The 22,674-nt window shown below is 38.2% G+C and overlaps 1 protein-coding gene across 5 annotated transcripts in view; it reads right to left on the bottom strand.

Annotated features, from left to right (window-relative positions):
- SOX5 (SRY-box transcription factor 5) overlaps positions 1 to 22,674 on the bottom strand; it is a 908,025-nt gene that overhangs the window by 844,293 nt on the left and 41,058 nt on the right. For 2 of the 5 annotated variants that reach the window (XM_053921733.1, XM_053921734.1), the window contains exon 2: positions 1,041 to 1,165. The exons of the other annotated variants lie outside the window; for them this stretch is intronic. The gene's annotated coding sequence lies outside the window, so the exon portion shown is untranslated. The remainder of the gene's footprint in view (positions 1 to 1,040; positions 1,166 to 22,674) is intronic. 5 annotated transcript variants of the gene reach the window in all.

Below are 22,674 nucleotides of genomic sequence, written 5' to 3'. Positions count from 1 at the left end.
TGGTTAAAAGTCAGTGTCAGCAGTACTCAAACTTGTCAAGATCATTAAAAACAAGAAAAGTCTAAGAAACAGTCATAGTCAAGAGAAGCCTAAGAAGACATATTATTAAATGTAATGTGGTATCCTGGTGGAGGCCTAGAACAGAAAAAAAAAGGTGGGGGGGGATATTCAGTAACGAAGTATAGGCTTATAGTTAATAATAATGCATCGATACTGGTGCCTTAATTGTAAAACTAATGTGCCATCCTGATGCAAGATATTAATAATAGAGAAAACAGCATAGGGGTTATGTGGGAACTATTTGTACTGCTGCTTTTCTATAAATCTAAAACTCCTCTAATATAAAAAGTGTGTTTTAAAAAGTCAGTGTCAGTAATAATGCAACTGAACTCTCTTTAGAAGTACTTGTATTATTTGATAACTTGGTCAATTGTGGAATGTATTGGGTGATGTGAAAGAATTGAAAAAACTGACCCAGGCTCTTTACAAACAATCCTATCTGTTGAGACTTCCTGCCCACGGTGAAAACGACGTCAAGGATTTCATGCTTTAAAAAGAGGAAACATATCTGAGTAAATCATACTGATGTGTGGAACATACACGTGGAGAACTCCACACCCTTCTCGGACTCCTACAGCACATAGGACCAGGCAGGGAAGTGAAAGCCATGCACATAGCTCTTCTCGCACTTGTAAAGGACACAAAGGCAAGATAACCATGAGGCCTGATGGGTTTGCTGCTCCCTGAAGATCAGTTGCCAAGGCAAGAAGTGTTTTCTAAGCCAGGCCTTCCAGTGAAAATGACAGCTAATAATCATACCTTTGGAAGTTTTAAAGTGCTTTACATTTATTATTTCACTTTATCCTTGCAGCTGTATGAAACAGACAGCATAGATGATGACGGTTATTATTATCATAATTGATGGAGAAAACAAAGATAGGAAAAGGTTATGAAACTGACCTAAAGTCATATCACAAGTAAGTGACTGAATTCAAGCAAGGATCTAACTCTCCACCTCAACCTCCCACCTTAACTCATACCTGGGAATAATGTGCTTTCATGAAAAGAATTTTCTTATCTTAACATTGTGTTTCATAGTCCGGTGCACACCGTTCTAAGTATAACAGAAGTCTATGGTGAGGCGGTTCCAATGGACCACAATTTCCTGTAAAACATTAATGATAAACAGAGTGAAAAGGCCAGGATAGGGTAAGACAAACCTTATCATTCCTTCCCTCAATATCAGTGTATTAAAAACAAATACTGGAAAACAGTGTTGCTACAGAATTAAGCTCAGAATCAGTTACAGAATTCAACAGATTCATCTCTAAATATTATGACTATAGTGCCATGAATGTTGGATCTGACTAGTGCATGTTATATCGTCTTTGCCTTAAAAAAGTAATTTCACCTCTGACACCACGATAGCATGGCGACTTGGAACATTCACTCGTTGATTTGCCACTGAGACCCACTTTTGCTACAGAGTTTCTTACAGAAGATTGAAAGTCCATCTTGTTTCCAATGAACCATTACCAAATTAAGGATATCGAGTTATAGCCTGGCATTTACTCAAGAAACTAAAACGTAGTTCTTCCATTAAGCTGTAACTACAAAAGTATCAACGTGGTTTAGTCATTCACTATCTACTGGATATCCTCCACGGGCACTGCACCACCGTGTGTGCGGCCCCAGCGTACGGGAAACTTAGGTCTTACCAAGGGAAGCCAGTACAATGAGGTCAGGATCAGAAGACTTGAAGGTTATATAACATTCTGATATTCCTCTTGTTCTTTTTCCTTCCTCTGCTTAGAACTACAAATAAGCCCAAAAAGTAAAGTACTAGGAAAGTACTGTGGGAAAGATAATGTGCAAAATGCTCCTCATGGACTTCACTCCAGAGAACTTAACCTGCTTCATTAAAGACTATGAACCAATAATGAATCTGGATGTTGGTTTCTTTTCAGTTTGAGTGCACATTTGAGAACAATGGCTACTCTGAGGTCAACTTCCAGAATAACAACATCAAAAAGGTGCAAGTCATTTCTGGTTCAGGTTCAAGGGTCTGATTAAAGAATGCGTTTTAGGTTGTGAACGATATCCCATCACACACTAACATCTGAGATTGCATTCATTTATGAATATAGAAGGTGTCGATTTAGAGTAAAAATCAAAAGAACCATAGCATTGGGGAGGGTGTAGTAGGGCAAGGTCCCCAGACCTACATCTAGAGTAAAGGTCCAAGAGATTCCTTTTCTAGCAAAGTCAAAGACAGAGCTGGGATTTGACTCTGGATAATTTGTATTATAAATTAACATTATAAATTACTCTAGGTTTTTAAACTATATTTGAATATAAACATGAAGTAAATCCTGTAACTTTATTCCATGGCAATAAATTCAGTTGAATATGCCAAAATGCTCTAAACTGTTGAAAGGAGAACAAACTTAAAATAACCTAATCTCATAACCAAACAGATTTAAAGCTGAGGAACAGTATTCTCTATACTCTTTGATCCAGAAAGTATGGGGTTTTGAACTCCAGGATCTTAACAAGTTCAACTTCTGCTCATTTTCAAGCAAGTCCTACACAAGCAAAAACACCTATAAAGAAGAGTAATGCCTAAATATTAAGAAGTTATTTAAACTTTACCTAAACTTATTGAAAAAGTCAAATTGAGCTACAAATCCCTGGAGACATAGTTTGCCTCTGTCCTTTTTGGCTTTGCCTATATGGAAAAGAATAATAATTACAAAAAGTATCATTCACTTTTCACACTTCTCCCAGATTCTTTCTTATCTTCCAAAAATTATGCAGCTTCACTCTTATGTTTAAGGAAGTGAGAATTCCAGAAATTTTGACCCTCTGGCTCCGTGTACCCACGCTTCACGATTTCCAGGTAACTTATGTAATATTACTGGGAGTAGCAGAAGAGAAACAAAACAACTGTACAAAAAGCCTTGAGGGATTTTTCTTTTTGGCTGGTTAAAATGTTTCAGAATTATTTAAGAGTTGGAAAAGGAACAATAAACCACACCCTCAAAGAGCTCCAGTCTGAATTCCACCATTAGTTTATACCATGTTTTCCAATCCAAAATTTCAGTGTATTAATGAGACTAAAAAGAAAGAGTACCCCCAAAATTGTGCTCATGTCATATGAGCTGGCCTGAAATAAAACTTCTAAAACATAATTAAATTAAAGAACATAGAGTGCATTCATTACTTAACACCTTGCTCTTTATGCATATACAAGTTCTACTGGCTTCTTCCCAAGGTAAAAATGCTCAACTCTCCCCCATGCGTGGTTTCTACAAGCGCCATTAAGCATGAAATTTCTTACAACACAGAGCTGCCTGGGACTTCGCACAGAGCAGGCTGCTAGAAAAGCATCACCCCTATAACAAACGCAGTCCTTCGACAAAGACACGAAAGACAGTGCTAATAACATAGATAATGATAGAAGTGCTGGAACTTGGTATCACCTGGGCTAAAGCCAGGTTGTAGTTTCTCATATAATTTTATAGTCCAATCAATTATGAAAGAAAATTAATACGATGTATTTAGATTATGACTTTTTACCAAATGGCTGTATCCCTCACTCCAAATATATAATTTGCCGAAGATATAGTTCTCCAGCGCCACACAAGAAATAAGAAGGAGAAGTTTTTGTTTGAGCCTGTTTGTTTTTTAATAAAATAAGACTAAGTCGCTCTGTTTCAAACCACAAGAGAATCATCCTAAAATCTCAGACAAAAGGGGTAAGGAGGTCAAGGATTGGTGTGAGAGCCTGAAAGAACTTCAACAGGAGCCTCACAACAGTGAGGCTGTGGCCGGCCTTTGTTCCAACGTTCTGGGGATTTACTTATTGGGTCTTTGTCATGCGCCAGGCACCATTCTCAGTGTTTTACTCGGTGAAGCCTCAGGGCAGACTGATAAGGCAAATAGTATCACTGTCACCATCTGACCGGTTCAGAAACAAAGGCTAAGAGAGATTAAGCAACTTTCCGAAGACCCGGCAGGCCAGAGACAGACTGCCGTCTCCACTCCAGCAGTCTGACTCCCAAATCCAAACTGCATCCCCTTTGCGGGACTGCGCCTATCACGTGAGCTTGTGCTCCCCCACCTCTTTCTCCCGCAGAGGAGCATGACCGTGGCCACCGGTAAAGAGCCAGGTATGATCTTGACTCTTTCTGCTCCTCTCAAATATTAATTTCAAACCCCGATGACAATAATTTCTCAGAATCCCCTGATTTAATCCCTCAGCAATTCCACCAATATTTACTGATTGCCTCTTATCTATGAACAAAACTTACTAAATGTGTCCTTCCTACCCCAAAAGAGCCCATAATCCATTACTTTAAAAGGACTATACAAATAATTGAAATAAATGAAATGACCTGCAAAGACCAGATCATTACACTCTTGTGCCTAAATCTTTACCAAGATCTTAAAATCAACACCCTTTGTGCCTGTTCCCAAATCCCTACATGAACTGGCCTCTCCCCAGCCGTCTCGGGGAATCTTACTACTAACCCCTTGGCTCAGTGTGCTGCAGACACTTGACCTTCCTCTTATTCTTGGAACTCACCAAGATTTCTCCTGTCTCAAGACCTTTGTGCCTTTTCCCTCTTCTCCTAGATCTTCGCAGGGCTGGCTCCTCCTTTGCATTCAAGCCACGGCCTAATACTACCTTCTTGAAGTGACGTACCCTGAACAGCTCGATCTAATCTGGCCTACACTCTCTTCCCCCCGCCCCAAGAATAATTTTATCATAATGATCTAATGTATTCGTAGTATGTATTGCCATGAGAAATTGAGGATTTTAACATTGTATTTACTTGTTTATGGTCTGCAACCCCATCCTCAACCAGAGGGCAAGGCCCGTAAGACCAGGAGCCTTATTCTTGCATTTCCTGGACAGGAAAATTTGCACTAAGTTAATTGTATAAGAAATGTGCTTTCAAAGAGATGTGGCAACTCAGCAAAGATGAGTGCTATGAGCCCTACAAGGAAAGAGAATCGCGTGAGCAGAGGAGATGTCTGGAGCATGTTCAGGAAGGACAGAATAGTTTAGTTTGGGAGGTGCCACCCAAACATAGAAGTGGATTGAGTTAGTAACAGTGAGGGTCTCCAGGGCCAGGAGGAAGAATTCTGTGGGTAGTAGGGATCCACAGAATGTTTCATAGCAAGGAAGTAGCACAGACAAAGCATAGCATAGCATTAGAAAGATTAGAAGCTGAATTAATAGTCCAGACAACGGATACTAATGACATTTTAAATCATTGTGATAAAAAACTAAAAATCTCTGCCTTTTTTTTTTTAAATAAAAAACTCTCTAAAGAGAACAGGAAGAAAAGAACTATGAGCTTGGTGCTGTTAACGATTGGAACAGAAAGTACAATGTTATGAAGTATAAAGTTGAACATAATGATGAAATTTGTTTCTCTAATATCTGTTCAAAAGCCTTTTGCAAAATAAACACAGATTTATTATATCAAACCACCCAAAGTGACTCATCTCTTTGGAAGTACGTCTCTGGCATCTTCTCTCCTCAGGCCTCAAATTCTTTCGGAAAGTCTAGCAGATTAGTGGCCCGATGACAATACAGAAGTCAGAACTCGAAATCCTAAATCCGCTTCTGCCACCGACTTGCTGTCTGACAAGGAGCTTTATGTCATTTTTGTATCTGTAAAATCTTTATGTGGCAAATGTTTCATACATTAACTGATCGGTGGCTGGTAATCCCACTAATACATCAAAATGCATAGATAGACTTTCAATGAAGTCTCTTACAAAGTATTCTTACACTATCCTGTACTTAATTTTTTTTTCTGTACCAGGCAGTGAAAGTAGAAATACCCACATTAACACACAAACGTGTATGTGTACCCTACAAACGGTGGCTTGGTCCTTAAAATTTCCCAGATAACGAAATTGAAAAAAGTGTCTTTTTAAAAGACATGATGATGTAAACACAAGGAAGTTTAAAATAACACTTGTATAAACTGTTTGAAATTGAAGAGAAAAAAACACACCCCAAAAGCATTTTGTCAGAATAAAAAGAAAACAAATCCAAAATCCTGACAGCAACATAAAAGCCAAATTCTCCCCCTTCCTTTCATAATGGCTTTTCTATTGAGCTTCGTTTTGACCTTCCATTACTTTCCCAACGTTGAAGAATACTGCCTTTCAAAACTCCCCATTTCTGTGCCGGTTGTACTATTATTCCTTCCCCCATTGTTGAGAGGCCTGAGCTGCTGCTGTACAATCATAGGTCTCTCCTAACTAATAGAAACCAGCATTCTTATATACATTCCACTTTAAATTCATGCCCTGCATTAAAAAGATAACCATAAGTCCATAAACATACCAAGAAACAGAAAACAGGAAAGGTGGTTATCTCTTTGCTAGAAAAGAAGCAATCCCTGTTAGAACTGATCTATAGCCAGGGCACCCTCACCCCGCCCCTCGGCAGAGGCAACAGGATGTGCCATGTATGAAAGAAAAACAGCTTGACTTCATTAGTCAGAGCTGGGAGGGGGAACCCACTGCATGCTCTGATTGATAAAGTTTCATTACAAATTAGCCCATCTCTTTGATGAAAACAAGCAAGGCAGAGACTCGCACAATTTTATCCTCATAAATTAATCAACCAGACAAACACTAAACACAGCTTGCCACATGAGTGGCAAGCTAATTTAATTAATTCATACACAGCACCTCATTAAGAGCAGTTTTAGCACTAAGGTTGTGATCTTGTTGAGTCTGCATTCTTCTCCATGAAGATGCCCACTTTGTTGTCAGGGATGAGAGGCCAAGACAGGGGCAACATATATATATATGCCTTTGTGGACTTAGGCCACTGAGAGGACCCAGCGCAGGGAAGAATAACACAGACATGCTCTCTACGCCGACAACCCACATGGGCATATACAGAACTTTTAACCTAAGGGTTTATATTAATGGGTCACATTGTACTTTCATTTTTGTTACATGTCCCAAACTTTCAAGTAGTAGCAAAACCAAATACATTTCCTCGCTGGCACAGTATAATTCTTAGCTGATGTCATCAGCAGGAAAAAAAGAAGATGGATTGTGTGTAAAAAGTAAAGATCCTTACAAATGCTTCTAGGCCATCTTGGGAAAAGACCCACTTGAAACGCCCTCCAATGTCTTCACATCCTGAAAAGACCACTCCACCTTGTACTGGCTCCCTGGACCTACTGCTTGGAAACCGCCTTCTTGACTGCAGCTACATGCCTCTAAATATTCTGATTCATTTATTTAATATTTCTTTCTTTTTAACATGCTCTTAAAGACACAGGTCTTTTTTATAAATTCATAGGACAAGATCTTAGTCTCTAAATACCATTCTCCAGTGGTATGTAGCTAGATATAGTGGAACTCGTTGAAGTAGCTGATTCTGATGATGAGGCAGGAAAAGTACAAGATGAGCCTGTAACATCTTTTGGTGCCAGAAAATAAGAAAGTGCTAGAAAAAAATAATAAAGAACACAGGAACCTCTTAAAAGAACACAGGAAATCAACGTGAACAGTTCCCAAAGGCCAAAAAAAAATAAAGAATTTGAGCAACAAAATAATAAAGGTATTAGTAGACTGCAAACCACAAAATAAAAATGAATATCCACTAGTCCACAATGTAGGGTTAATGTAATTTATTGATGATACAAATTAGTCACTGAATATCTAAACAAATAAATTGGGGAGCAGGAACAGCTCTTCCTTACAGAAAAATTCCAAATAAATGGAAGAAATGCAAAATCACCATCAGAACACTACAGTAATAATTGTTGCAAGCAGGATCTACTGGCAGGTGCCACATTCAGTGGGCAAAAGTTCAAAACAAACAAGATATTTGCATAACATCTTGTATTTCCCCCAAGGACATTTATTAATTCAGTGGGGAAAACTAGTAAATTTACAATGAAGAAATGCAGCAGGTATTACCTTAACCAAGTTATTGAGATTAACATAAACTAGTGTCATATGATATAGTATACCCCCTCACATGATGTCCTGAGAAAAACACATAACTTCTGCAGTATTCTGGTCAAAAATGCATATCCTCAATCTCATTGTGGAAAAATCAAACCTAAACTGAGAGATATTCAACAGAGTAATTGACCAGTAATTATGAAAGTCGTCAAGATCACAAAAACCAAGGTCATGGCTAAAGAAATGTCACAGACAGGAGACTAAGCACATGCAACAGCTAAATGCAATGCAGGATTCTAGACTGGGACTTACGTCAGAAAAATAACATTAGTAGAAAACTAAGTGAAATTAGAATAAGGTATGTATCCAGAAACAATATTGTATAAATGTTAATTTCCTGTTTTTGATCACTGTACTATGGTTATATTAATTGTTAACATTAGCACAGGCTGAATGAAGGATATAAGTAAACTCTATATTATTTTGTAACTTTTCTGTAAGTCTAAAATCATTTTAAAATTAAATCTTTTTTAAAAACCACAGGTCAAAAGGAAGAGAAGATAGCATCAGAGATTCTACACTGAAGCTGCTAAAACCCAGTCTAGAATCACCAATCTAAATGAACACTCACCCAGACTGAACACTTCACATTTTTTTTTGTTTCTCAGATTAAAAATTCAAAGCTTTTTCCAACCAAATTATAGGAGACATACAATTAATGTTTTACTTTCTTTAACTCTAGAGCTATTTTCCTGTGGCTTTGCTTCATAGCAGTCTTTTAAAATATAATTAATAGCTAGTCGAGTTAAATTGGCTCCCTTATAATCTAATGTCTTACAGAACTAGCCCAATCGTTACTGCACATAATACATTCAACAATTACGTCTTTAAACTGAATATCAGACTCTAGGCCATGTCAAGAGTTGCACTGTGCTTATTCTTACAGGACTAGATGGTCACTCTGTAAACATGAGCCCAGAACAAACTTTAGGGTCCTAAATATAATATAAAATATAAAATTTTTAAAAATACATAAAAATTACAGGTTACCAAAAGGCTTTTTCTTAAAAGTCCACCTAATCCACAGATATGTTTTTAAGAGTAAAAATGGTTATCAACAGAATATGCCAATAGAGCTCTTTTAAGAATTAACACTATCACACACAAATACAAGCATGCCACAACCTCTTTCATGACAAAGCTAATATTTAAAGCATATGTACATTATTTTCAAAATGTCTACCATGTTTTCAAAACAAATGACAAGTACAAAAATAGAGAACTATATAAATAAAGTGTACATATAAACATTCAAATAGAATCCACTCATTTCTTTTTGCTCACAATGGTTAATGATATGAACTCTAACTCTGGTTTTTTTCTTTTTTACACAAAACCTGCTTTGAGTTCATATCTACCTTGATGAGTGAGTGGATTAAAAAGCCTTGCAAACTGAGCCTAGAGCTAATCCAAAAAGGTGCAATTACAATATTTCCAACCACTCTGGCTGCTCTCACTTTTTTTTTCATGCTGCATCTAAGATAAGATGAGGTGTAGATGAGGGAAAAAAATCAAAACTATTTCAAGTATTGCCTCTCAATCGCAGGGTTGGCAAACTGTGCAGAGAGAGGAGGAAATACAGATAAGGAGAGACTAAAAAACAGAATCTTTGCAGGACACTTTAAATTTAATTGTAGCACTAGTAAAATATTTGAGATCTGACCACATCGTAAACCGATACCTAAATATGGGAAAGATGAGGAAGCCCCATTGTGCCCTGTTTGTTGTTGATTTATTTCATAAGCTTCAGAAACAATGACTCAAACTACTAAATTAGATCAGTACCTGTTAATATCAGTCCTGGGCTTTGAAATGACAGCTTGCAATGTGGAAAACCTTGAGTTATATCTGGAATAAAGAAAGAAGCCAAAGAAACAAGAGAGACAGTGGTGAAGTAGAAAGTTGTCGGAGGAATATGATCAATATAAGCAAACAGATGTTATGGAAATTAAAAATAAGAAAACAGTGGTGGTTTCTTGAGCTGTTATTGAATTATGTAACAACTGAAAAAATTAAGCAGAGTCAGTATGTGTCATGCTTTTAGCATGGAGCTTCTTTTGAATATGTCAATATTTAGCCATAAGGTAAATAAACCTAACCATAAGATCTTTGTAAACACCCAGAGAAAAACAGGTGCTCCGATAACAAAAACCTATTCACAGCATCAGACCACTGCTACAGAGCTAAGTTCCTCTACACCTGAGGCAATCAACCAGCCAAGTGGATCAAAAAGCATTTTTTTCTTTATTTTACAGACAGTTATTACACAACTTCTCCAACACATGCCCCAAGAGTGCATCAATTTTTATGTCAAACACTGCTGTAATAGCATGTCGTGAAGATTAGGATTTTACCACTCCCATCCCTGGAAGTTGAAGGGTCGCGGGTCTCTGTGTGTTGCATATGGTGGTAAGGGTCAGCAAGCAGAGGGTGGGCACTTTCTCCCACAAACATGCACCACTATTTTCATAGGCATTCCCTACCCTCCCTGTTTCTGGACCCTTTCCACAGCTCTTTCCAGGGTAGCTGAAGCACACATTTCTGGCATTTTGTTCTAGCATTTCATACACATTTACTAATTTAATTCTCACAAGAACATTATGAAGTAAGTTAAATGACTACAGATGAGGAAATTGAGATATAGAAGAGTTAAGCAAGTCATCCAAGGTAAATCGTCAAGCTGGGATTGAATTTGGGGATTTTGGTGTCGTATCTGATATTAAGTCTCTACAATCTCTTTAGTAGTATGGGGAATTTCTAAATGTTATCTTTTGGAATAAATGAATGGTACCACCACATGACTCATTTAACTTAACATGCCTTTAAAGCACTAACAGCCCTTCCCATTTCTTTATTATAAAATTAAAAAAAACCCACTGCAGTCCCTACACCTCTGGGACCCGAATATTTGACTCACTGTCACTTGTGGTCAGGCGAGTCCCTGCCTCTCGGCTCCACTTCCAGAGGACAGAATTCCCCATCTGTCTCTCCTTAGATCCCTGAGTTAGCGCGGTGTTTTTCTTACCCCATCTGTGTAGTATCTCTGGATGATTAAAGTAATATAACTTACATAAGAAAATAAGGAGCTAGTTTAAACAGGGGAAGGACTGAGGGTGGGGGTTGGTAGGATGGGGGAAAGTGGTGGCAGGAAAGTGGAGACGACTGTATATGAACAATAAAAAAATAGAAAAACTCAGAACTAGTAAAAAAAAAGTCAGAATATTAATTGAAGTAGTGTAAAGACTTCAAGCAGCAAACACATAAAATACATTTCTAAATGTGTATGTCACATTGCATGTGCAAATGAAAGGAGGTAAAATGGGGGTTTGCTGGGATAAGACTCTTACAGGAAACACTTCAGACTCACACCGGAAGTAGAAGTCATGAAAAATCAAAATTTATCTCATTATGTGTACGAGGCAGACTTACTAATCAAATTTCAGGTCAGGCAGAGGTTTCCAAAATTCCCTATGGACAGAAACCTGTTGTATTTCAGTTCTGGGTACAAAGACTAAGAGACTTATTTTAAATAATGGACACCTTTGATAATCTGATAAAGGCCATGTGTGTGTGAAGCTGATATGGCTTCACACATACACACAGAGGACATATACGTAAAATTTTACACAAAATTTCATGGAAGCCATAGCCCCTGGAAGTCATTCATGGACTCTAGTTTAAAAACCCCTATTCAAGGCATAAACAGCACAAAAAGCATACAACCTGAAAGGATAGCATTTACAAAGTTCATTTGTATATAACAGTTTTTCAATGTAATATGGACCATAATTCTTCACAGATATAATTTTTATTAATAATAATTTCATCAGGACAAATCCTCAAATCTAGTCTTAATAATACCTTTTAGACCACAACCATTTATAGTTTATTCATATAGACAACTTGTTCAACCTTCCATTTGGGGCCAAGAGTCCAGCCCACTTAGGGAAACACTGTGATCACCCTAGTATGTGTCTTTCAGATCTTTTGCACACAAGCAAAAGAGCAGCATCAGGATGCATTCCCCTCTTCCCCCTGCTATCCAACCACAGGACTCCTGAGCCTGAGCCAGGGTGGCCATAGGAAGATATGAGCTTAGCACTCCACCAATCAGTGCAGCTTCCTGAGGCTTTCTCCTAGTGTGAGCATCCTGTATTTTTATGACTATTTATGGGAATGTGGAGAGTAATTTGATGCCATACTTTTTTTGCTTTGTAAGTCAAATTTTAAACTTTTTTTCATGGTATTAACAGTAATACTAATAACAATAAGGCAACATGTTTATATGTGATATAAAGATTAATGGGACCATAGTGTGTTTTTTGTAATCTTCTATCACTTCATAATAGAGCAGGAATCTGTACTTAACGATAGTTACATTTTCAGAATGTTATTTTTAATGACTGTATATTATTCCACTGTTTGGTATACTATAATTTTCTTAAACAATGTCCCATTTTAAAACATTTATATTGTTTTCAAGCTTTATTACAAAAATACTAAGTAAGCATAGCTGGCTGACAACTAATTAAATTTTTTAATTTAATGTGAAAATGGCCAAAAATGCTCCAAGATATATACAAGTTTACAAAACTACCTCACAGGAAAAGGAAATGCGATGATAATTTTGAACAAATTAGGTGATTAGTTTGTATTCTACCAAGTTTCTTGCAGCAGCATTGAATTAGACCAAATCATCTACAGTGAAATGAGTTTCCAGTTAAAAAATATGATACTTTCCATGCATTGTGAAAAAGCTAATGGCAGGTGTAAGTATGGAATCTCATGAAAGGACAAAGTAACACTTCGTTTGGCTGCAGGATTAACAATATCTCCTACAGGTGAAATCCCCTGAGCTGAGTCTTGAAGGATGGCTAAGATTTAGCCAGTAATCAAAATTTTTTAAAAATTAAAAAGACAAGCTTTTTTTTTTTCTTGTATTTCCAACCTGTATTTCAGGGTAACCAAATGTTCTTAGTTGATGAGGTCAAAATTATGCTTTATAGAAAAGTTCCAACTGGTAAATATGAAAGAAATTATAAAATTATACAATTAGTGTTTTGCAACCTTAATAAAATAAGTGATTTAATCAGTAATCATCAAAGGACTAGCCATTAGTTGCACAATGATTGATGGTGAAGTTTATAAGGGAGGGATGAGGCTGTCAGCACTTGAACCCACCCATCAGTGTTAACACCCTAAAGGAGAGAAACAAGGAAGGAAGGTAGAGAGGGAGGAAGGGAGGGAGGGAGGAAATGGAAACTTAATCTAATCAAATTCCTAGACCTAACTGCTATTCATAGGAAGTATAGTACATATAGAAACAAGTTAAGTAACACACAAGAAGACATAAATACATACAGAGTATGGAATATCCTGTAGGACAAATGACCTTTTTGCAACAAGAAAATAGCATTAATAAAAGAGGGCCGTGGAACTGGTTTTCTTAAAAGAAAATTAGAAACTTAACCAAATTTAACATGTAATACTTATTTGGATCATAATTCGAAAAATCTAATTGTAAAAAGATTCTTTTGCAACAACTTGCAAATTTTCAATATGTTCAGGGAATTAAATAATCCCAAGGAATTATTGTCAACTTGGTAGGTTTGATAATGACTTTGTTGTTATATATGAAATTGTCCACATTTTTGAAGATGTACATTTAAGTAGGGGTGTTATTTTGTGGTATCTTGGATTTGCTTTTAAATACTTGTACAAAAAAAGGGGGGAAGAATAAAAAGAACAGGGTATCAAAATCTTAACATTGAATGCAGGAATTCTTTGTGTTTTTCACTCTCCTTTTGTGATTATTTGAAATTTTTCATAATATTTTTTTTAAGTTTAGTCAAACGATACAGAGTAGGGAGACATGAGTTGGGGTCTCGTGTACTGGGCAGAGAATATGGCATAAGCAGGAACTCTAACTCAAGAAACAGCAGGACATCGTCAGACAGCAGCAAGCAATTGGGTATAAAGGGTAAGGAACACAGGAGGGCCAGCCAGGTCACAACCTTGAGTGCCAAGCTAAGGAGCTTGGGCTTTACACTGTAGAGTGTGGGAAACCTAGCAAGGGTTTTAAGCAGAGAATTACATGGTTAGATTATAGCCTAGTCTAGACCATTACTCCAGCAACCCTGGGCTGAGCGGACTTCGTGAAGGTGGTAGAAAGAGGATCAAGCCAGGAAAAATGAAGTCCAGTTAGGAGCCTACTATAAAACTGAAGGCAATGGACAACAAAGGAGTAAAACACAGTAGCAGTAAAGTAGAGGGACCAGAAATTAGTCATTGGAAGGAAAAGAAAGAATAAGAATCAAGGCTGACTTTCAACTTTCTAAAGGAGTGGCCAAGTGACTTTGACACTGAGATATGCAACTGAAAAGGAAAAGCGTATTTTGAAAAAAAGGGGTGAGAAGAAAAGGGAAGTGATAAAGTCCATGATAAGCATGTCAAATTTGATGTTTCTGTGGATCCTCTGAGCTAGTTATACACGTACACCTCAGGGCATCGATCGCAACCAGAACTATAGATTCAAGACTCCTGAGAATCTGGGCAGCAGCTTCTCCCTAAGCCCCAGGAGGAGCTAAGAGCACTCAATCAATGGCCCAAGGGATGTGTCTGTCCTTCTCTGACATTAGCACGGTATACAGCATGGTGCAGGGCTCTCCATAAGAACTAAATAAATGGTAAATGAGATTCCCCAAAGAGAACACAAAAAAGGCAAAGAACAATGGACTAAGGGCAGAACTCTGGAGGCACAATGTTGAGGTGTGAAAGCATAAGGAGGTCCCTTGAAGGCAATAAACAATGAAGTTCAGACTAGAAGAAGGACAGAGACAACACAGCCACAGAGACGGAAAGAATAGAGAACTTCAAGAAAGGATGTATCAGGTTTGGAGAAGGCCCATTCACTGGGAAAAACAGGTACCTGAAGATCTTAGACTTCCTGAACCTCTGAGGCAAATGAGCTCCTTTGGTCACCCTAAAAATAAAGATGGGTACCAGCACGATGGCCTGTCAGTAGACACACAACGCCACTATTTGTGTGACCAGGACCACGTCATTTACCCTTCCGGAATGAAGCCTATATCGATAGCATCTCTAAGGTTACATTCAATTCTAAAAATCTATAAAAGCAAATCCTTTGGTTTAAAATGTCCTGAAGATAGTAAGAGCCAAGTGCCCACTCTGAGATCCATCACACTTTATGCCGGACGTCTGCTCTACTCACGCTCTTTCCTTTGCCTCATCCTCATTTTCTCTCCCACCTTTATTTTTTTTCTATAAGCCATCTCTAAATTGCTTCAGGATGAAAGTGATGGACCTCATATGAAGAGAAAAATAAGCATGACATTTATGGCAACAAACAAAAGATGACAGATGAAGGAATATGTCAGGCCCAGCATTTATTTATGCCAGTAGTTCACAAACGCAAGAATGAGTAATAAATAAATTCCTAAAATATTCTTTGGGGATAAAGAATAATTAATAATGATAGCCAAAATGCCATCAAGCCACAAGTAATCATGAGAGTGTAGAGCACCGACTCTCCTGGGCTATGGGAGGCCAGAGAGACGCGCTAATGTGCCATGTGCTGGCCTCGTCAGCAAACTATGACGAGGCCCCCACTTTCATTTGCTCTGCACTTATGTTGTTGTCATGCTCTTGGCCCAGCAAATAACTAAAAAATTAGTTCATGTTACTCCAGCAAATCCGTTAACGTAGGTCTTATCTACACTAAGTATTTAAATCATGTCGGAATGATAGTACTTTAATGTTAGAACCAGAAATCCATTTACAGTCGTAAAGACCAGACAACGCAGCTGATGTTCCTGAACTTACTTTCACTGACAAACATTGAGAATATCAACCACAAAGTTTAGTTTAAAAATTTCCTGATTTCTTTTCACTTAATCGGTATTAATGGCTTCACAAACCATTTTAAGAATAAGAAACTTGTTATCTGATTAAGAAGTTTTACGTTTACTACATCAGAGAAATTATCCAAAAAGACTCAAATCACTTTTCACAAATTACTCTCACAATCAGGTAGTTAAAGAAACAAGTGCATTTTCATGGTCAAAATAGACATTTGTTCATCTTACTCTCTATAATCAACTCACAGGTAAGCACAGTGTGTTTGGGAAGCAATTACAGAACACAGACTAAAGATACAAAAAGCCGGATATTCCACACAATGATGATGGAGTGAATAAATACATGTCCACTGACCTGAATGGATGCTATGCACACGGCAGAGAATTTTGACTGAGTTCTGCTTCTCTACAACTCAACAAACTGGTTCCAAATTTCAAATTTTCAATGATCCTAAAAGACTGTGCCCCCAAATGTTGATTAAGGCAAATCAAATTAAACACCTAAAGGAGGGGTCATTCTAGTGGCACGAAGAGAAAAACCAGGCAGAAAGTAAGGACCAAGAAGATAAGCAAGTGAGATGCAGATCACTGGTACCAGAAATTGGATAAAGTTATCAGAAACACTGTATATATCTTTTTTAAAAATACACTTGCCAGGGCCACAGCCCCAGAAATTCTGATAGTGTGTGAATTTTAAAACTCCACAGATGATTCTGATGACCAGCGAGGACAAAAGTCAAGGGGTCTCAGGCCCAAGGCAGGAGATCCGAAGAGAGGGGACACATGGAAGTCACTAGCAGAACACTGAGGTGACCACCTGGCCCCAACAAATACTTCCTGCATACATGAGTCCCAATCAGGAGCTGGTCCCAGGACATGGGCCCCCACGGTGAACGATAGGTGTTTCTAGCTGGAAGGAGGAATGAGGGACCATCTCTCAGGTGCATTACACTTTTTTCACAATCACACAAATTGTAGGCAGTTAGAACAGACTGCTCCAGGTGTGAGTGTCTTACTCTGTCTCCATTCCCAAAGAAAGCACATTCCACAGGACCAGACAATGTGACTTATATTTCCCTGGAATAGGCTGGGTACACAGAAGACACGCAATAAATTACTGTAACTACTTGGTTCCAAGTAAATCTGTAAACCACTCCTCCTACCTTTACTGTCTTCCTCCCTGAAGTCATATGAACCAGAAAATTTTTTCTCCTTGACTTTTACTTTCAAAAACCCTAATTGCTTTTTAAATTCATGAATTTTAGTTTTCTAAATTAACATTAATTTGATAATCTACTCGTGTTTCATTTAACTTATTCACACCTCTTTCCCCATAACACCCAAGGTCCTATGATTATGTAAAATCTCTTCATTTACATGGCATGAACATAGGAATTACTGATCAGGAATAGTCCAAAAATATTAAATTGCATCCATTTGATTGTTTCTAAAGATATTTTTAGGAATAAGTTCACTTTTCAAAATCTCAATGGAATTAATAGTTGCTGAGCAGCTCTGATTTTTTTCATAGGCAATACTGGTATACTATGGTTGGTTCCCATTAAACTGGTTTATATGCACTCTTTAAAGAGGTGTATACTTTAGAGTATACATAAGTTAGAGTTGATGGAACAGATGTGTGTGGTATTTGGGGTTATTTCTATAAAAAAGTTAAAAATAGATCCTTAGGATAGTATCTCCTTTATTTTTCAGTTTTACTGTGTACTGGTTTCAGGTGCACAGCTCAGTGGTTAGAGAGACCTATACTTTACACAGTGTTCCCCTCGGGACTTCCAGTACCCCAACCAGAACCATACGCGGTTATTGCAACCTTGTTGACTATGTTTCCCATGCTGTACTTCCTTCCCATGACTATTTTGCAACTACCAATTTGGCTTTCTTTCCTTTTCATAGAATGTATTGGGATGACACTGGTTAAGAAAATTATGTCAGTTTCAGGGGTACAATTCTATAACACATCATCTACACATCGTGCTGTGTGTTCATTGCTCCATGTCAAGTCTCCGCCCATCACCCTTTATCTCACCTATGCCCTCCTCCACGCCCCACCCCACTTATCCTCCAAAAAACAACACACTGTGGTCTGTGTAGCTACCAATTTGGAGAACCTCTGGTTTTCATCATAAATTTTGGTGAGTGAGACACTCATTTTGAAATTTGCTCAATAAAAAACACATTGAAATTATCACTGCAATACATTTTAACTGACAATCCATTATTGTGATTAAATCCAATATGAATCAATTATTGTGGAAAACAATGAGAACCACTATTTAAATCTACATTCCAATAACAGGGCAGAATAAACAAAACAATCATAAGGAAAAAAATTTTAACTCAAAGACTTCGCAGCAAAATATTCAAGCATGCTGACCTTCCTCTCTGCTGGAAGTTCAGAAGCCTGAATCAACTCTAGGCAAAGTGACGTTCTGTTCAGATGCCTTACATTTGTGCAGCTTAAAATTTATCCTAAAACATGAATGCTTGATCTACCTCTTACTGGAACAGTAATCTACATAGTTTAGGAAAGTTGCTGAACTGTCATAGACTCTAAATCCTTTTGGAAATTAACTACAGGATCCTATCTCCATCTTGTGTGTTTCCACCAGAAGTTTAACAACTGACTCATTTAATTTCCAGAGATCAAAGTTTACTAAAACTAAACAATTTAAGACTTAAACATAATACCTTTAACTAAATGGAAACAATGTGAATATATGCTTCTTTTTTCCTTCTGTGTTTTGACACAACACATACCTTCAGCATAGTTTAAAACAACACATAGTGTGGTACAATAGAAAGTGACATGGATTCACTGGAATTCATAAGAGCTGGGTTCTAATCTTAACTTTGTTTCTAACTAGTAACTTAGTTACTATTTAACTTTGCAAAATTGCCTTCCATAAGTCATTCAATAACTCTAAAACTCAATTGTGCATCTGAAAAATAAGAAATTTCATTTTACTTTATCTTTCAGGTCTTTCCCAAATCCTGTATCCCAGCGTACAGAGATATCTCTATATTCAAGTAGAATCTGTTCAGCCGAAGACCATAATCCACCCAGAGTCCTTTGTGTTTTCTTGACAGATGTATATATAATATATATCAGGTAAGCCTAATGAGGTTAATTTGAGCAACATTTGATGTGGTTTTAGGTATTTAGAAACCAAACATGGTTTCTTTTTACAAACGAAACCCCCATATTTACCTCAATACAAAGGCAAGAATTGTTGGTTCCCAAATGAAGTGTGTCGTTTATAACTGGCAAGTATTTCTTCTAATCAAAGCAGCAGCAAAAACCCAGGGAATAATTGAAGGGACTTCCCCAAAATGTCTATGTTTTACCTCTCCAACATACTAGGGGTCAGATTCAGCCCACTGGGTATCTTTACGTACTTTTGTATTTATCTGGAAATAGCACAAGAATGGTTGAAGGAGAAATGCTACAGCCATTCCCCGTTCTGACTTTAATTATAGTCTTCAATATTGCCACTGAGTTTGATCAGTTTTGTTTGGGGTTTTTTTTTTAAATGCTCCACTCATGTGCATATTATTTCTCCTGGAGCAAATTGCTCTTATCTTCTCAAATTGTCATGACAAGTTTGTGAAATGACAGAACTATGCAATTTCAAAGATGTGAAAAGACGTGAAACCTTAAAGGTTTCCTAAGACAATTCTTGTCCTAACGTAAATGACGCACCCTTTCCTCTGTAACAAAATGTTCACGGCTTCACACTGTGGCCCTCACCATCATTGGGCAACTTCATTTTTGGGAGGTTTTTCATTTCATAGCACTAAGATGATCTCCATCTAGCTTTCTGGCAGTTCTTTGAAAGCAGCACAAGGCAAGTATACTAACTCTTCCACATGCAAGATCTTTAAATATCTGAAGACAGTTATGATGTCCCTAGTTAGGCCTCTGGACCAACTCAAGTTTTTCAACTGGGCCTTGCAGCAATTAACCAATCATTTTTTTTAACAGTGCCATCAGACCACTGGCTTACTAACCACTTAAACTGCACATTCATTTTTTTTTCCCCCAAGGAACTACCTCAAGAGAGCCTCTACTATTTTAGCCTTACATACTATTTTACATTTATCTAAATATTGAATCCTGATAATTTGATTGAATACATAAGCTACCCATCCAAGAGATTTGTCCTCTACACATCTAGTAAGCTGGAAGTCTGGGGAGACTGCCGGTGAACATGGAGGCGTACGTAAACACAGCTCGTCTCCTCGCACAACCACATCAAAATTATGACTAAACTACAAAACGACGTTCACTCAGAACCATCAGAAATCAATTGAATGGAAGTCTGACAACTATCGAGCTAATGAAACCACATCCATCCACACTGGTAGGAGGCTCAGAGACACCAGACAGGCTGGTCCCATACCCATGTGTGGTTGATAAAAATTTGGGAGGGATCTCTCAGGAGCAAGGAGTCCCAGCCCCACACCAGGCCCCCCAGCCCGAGGTTCCAGTGCCAGGAAGAAAAGTCCCCATAACTTCTAGTTATAAAACCAGTGAGGTATGAGTTGGTAAAAGGAACTACTGGATAAGTAACTCTTAAAGGCGCCACACACGGACTTACTTAAACTTACCCAATGGGCTCCAACATTGGGGTAGCAGCTATAAAGGCACCAGTGACAAACAAGGAGGAGCTGAAGTGGCTGATATCAGGGTGGAGCTGAAGTGGCTGATATCAGGGTGAGAGCTGGAAGACAGCTTTCTCCTGGACAGAAAGGTGGGCAGAGGCCATTGTTCCTTTTCTGAGCCCTCCCACACAGAGCCACAGAAATAGCAGGCAGGAGCCGTATCTGAGGCTCCATCAACCTGGCTAACACTATTTGCCCCATCCTGGAGATTCCCTGAGGCACTGTCCCACCCAACTTATGGCCCACCCAAGCTGTTAACAGTGGCTTTTCCATATGAAAGGCTAGTCTCAGTTCAGGCTTCACATTTTCCTAAATCTTCTCAAATAAGCAACAAGCAACCTCAGTGAGCCCCAGCCCCCATACCTCTAGCTAAGCAGCCCCAGGCTGGCCACTAGTAGCAGCCAGCTTTGGATCACAGTTTGGCTTCGCCTGGAAACCTCCAAGCCCAGCACGAGTAGCAGCCATCTGCAGATTGTTTTGTAGCTCATGCAGGGTAGCCCTGGGCAGAACACAGGTGGTAGCTGCCCCTAACCTGCACCACCTGGGAAACCCCAGAGCCTGCACACCTAGTGGACAGCTAGAGACCCCACTGGAACATCACTACCCTGTCCCTGCACTGCTGATCCTCCACGGAGGGCAGAGGTTGGTAGTCAGTAGTCACAGCCAGTCCTTGCAGCTGACCGGTCTAGCTAAATCCTTCCCATTGACCAGCCAACAGCAATCAGTTAGTATATGAAGTGTTAAAGGGACTTATTTAAGAAAAAGAAGACCAAAACTATGAACAATAAAACAGCAATAAACACATACCAATCAACAATTGAATCTAAAAAACAAACTAAGCCAACAAGAACAGACACAGAATCATGGATATGGAGAGCATTTTGATGGTTGTGAGATGGGAGGGGCATGTGGGGGAATGGGTGAAGAGGTGAGGGGGTTAAGAAATACAAACAGGTAGTCACAGAATAGCCACGGGGATGTAAAGGGCAGCACAGGAATATAGTAGCCAAAGAACTTACACGCATGACCCATGGACATGAACAAAGGTGTGGGGATTGCCCTGAGGGAGCAGTGGGTGCTGGATAGGGGTGGGAGATAAAAGGGGAAAAACTGGGACAACTGTAATAGCTTAATCAATAAAATATAATTTAAAAGAAGACAGATCTAGTAAGCTCACTTTTACTAAGATTGTTGATAAATAGTCAAAGACAAGGGCAAGGTGAGAGTCCACATATCATTAACACTTATCCGTGAATCAATTATCTATGAGTTCAGTTGTTCTACCTGCCAAAAATCTACCTAAACAACTCATGCTGTTATTTAGCCAACATTTTTTTCTCACAAAAAATAGGCAAGTTCTTTTGTAAGCTCAAATATACTTTTACCTGGGATTGGAAGCTTGAATTCATTTCAAGAAGTCCTCATTCTATCTTTATCCCAGCCTAGGCTTGCACTTCCACCTAGGTATACTAAAGCTCCACTTTCTATTTTTGAAACAAAACAGAGGTGGAGAAGTTCTTCCTTTGCTATGTCAATTATTAATATCCTAGTCCAGTGTTATCATAGTAGATTTTTGAGAGCAGAACCCTTTTACCGTTTTGGTACCCACAGTGCAAACAAGGAAATCTGGCGCAGAAAAGGCTCCCACAAATGTTTGTTGAGAGTGAACGTGCGGATAAGTGACGGTGATCATTAACTCTCCTAAAGTCCCTGCCTTTCTTAATAAGCCCTAGCTTTGTGCCCCTTTTTCTATCTTTGATACACTTATTCCTTTAAATTCTGAACTTATCAAAGAGCTCCTGATATAGTTACACTTTTATTTAACTCCTTTCCCTTCACAGTAGGGTAATTCTCAATTATATAGTCAGAATTATAATTTTAGAGCATCTCATCCTTCATGAGCTATATTTCTTCTTTATAATCTCTGTACATGGAATTATAAATCAGGCAACATTCATGCTTAATTGGTATTTTCAGTATAATTTTTTGTTTCTTCCTCCATTCTTTATGCTTCAGCTTCAAAACACTTAGGCTTCTAACACCAGAAAAGATAAAAATAATAATATAAATTTGTTCTTTTTTGTGTCTTTAAAGCTTT

Source organism: Desmodus rotundus, chromosome 3 (assembly GCF_022682495.2).
Source record: "Desmodus rotundus isolate HL8 chromosome 3, HLdesRot8A.1, whole genome shotgun sequence".
Lineage (NCBI taxonomy): Eukaryota > Metazoa > Chordata > Mammalia > Chiroptera > Phyllostomidae > Desmodus > Desmodus rotundus.
This window is presented reverse-complemented; position numbering and strand designations above follow the sequence as displayed.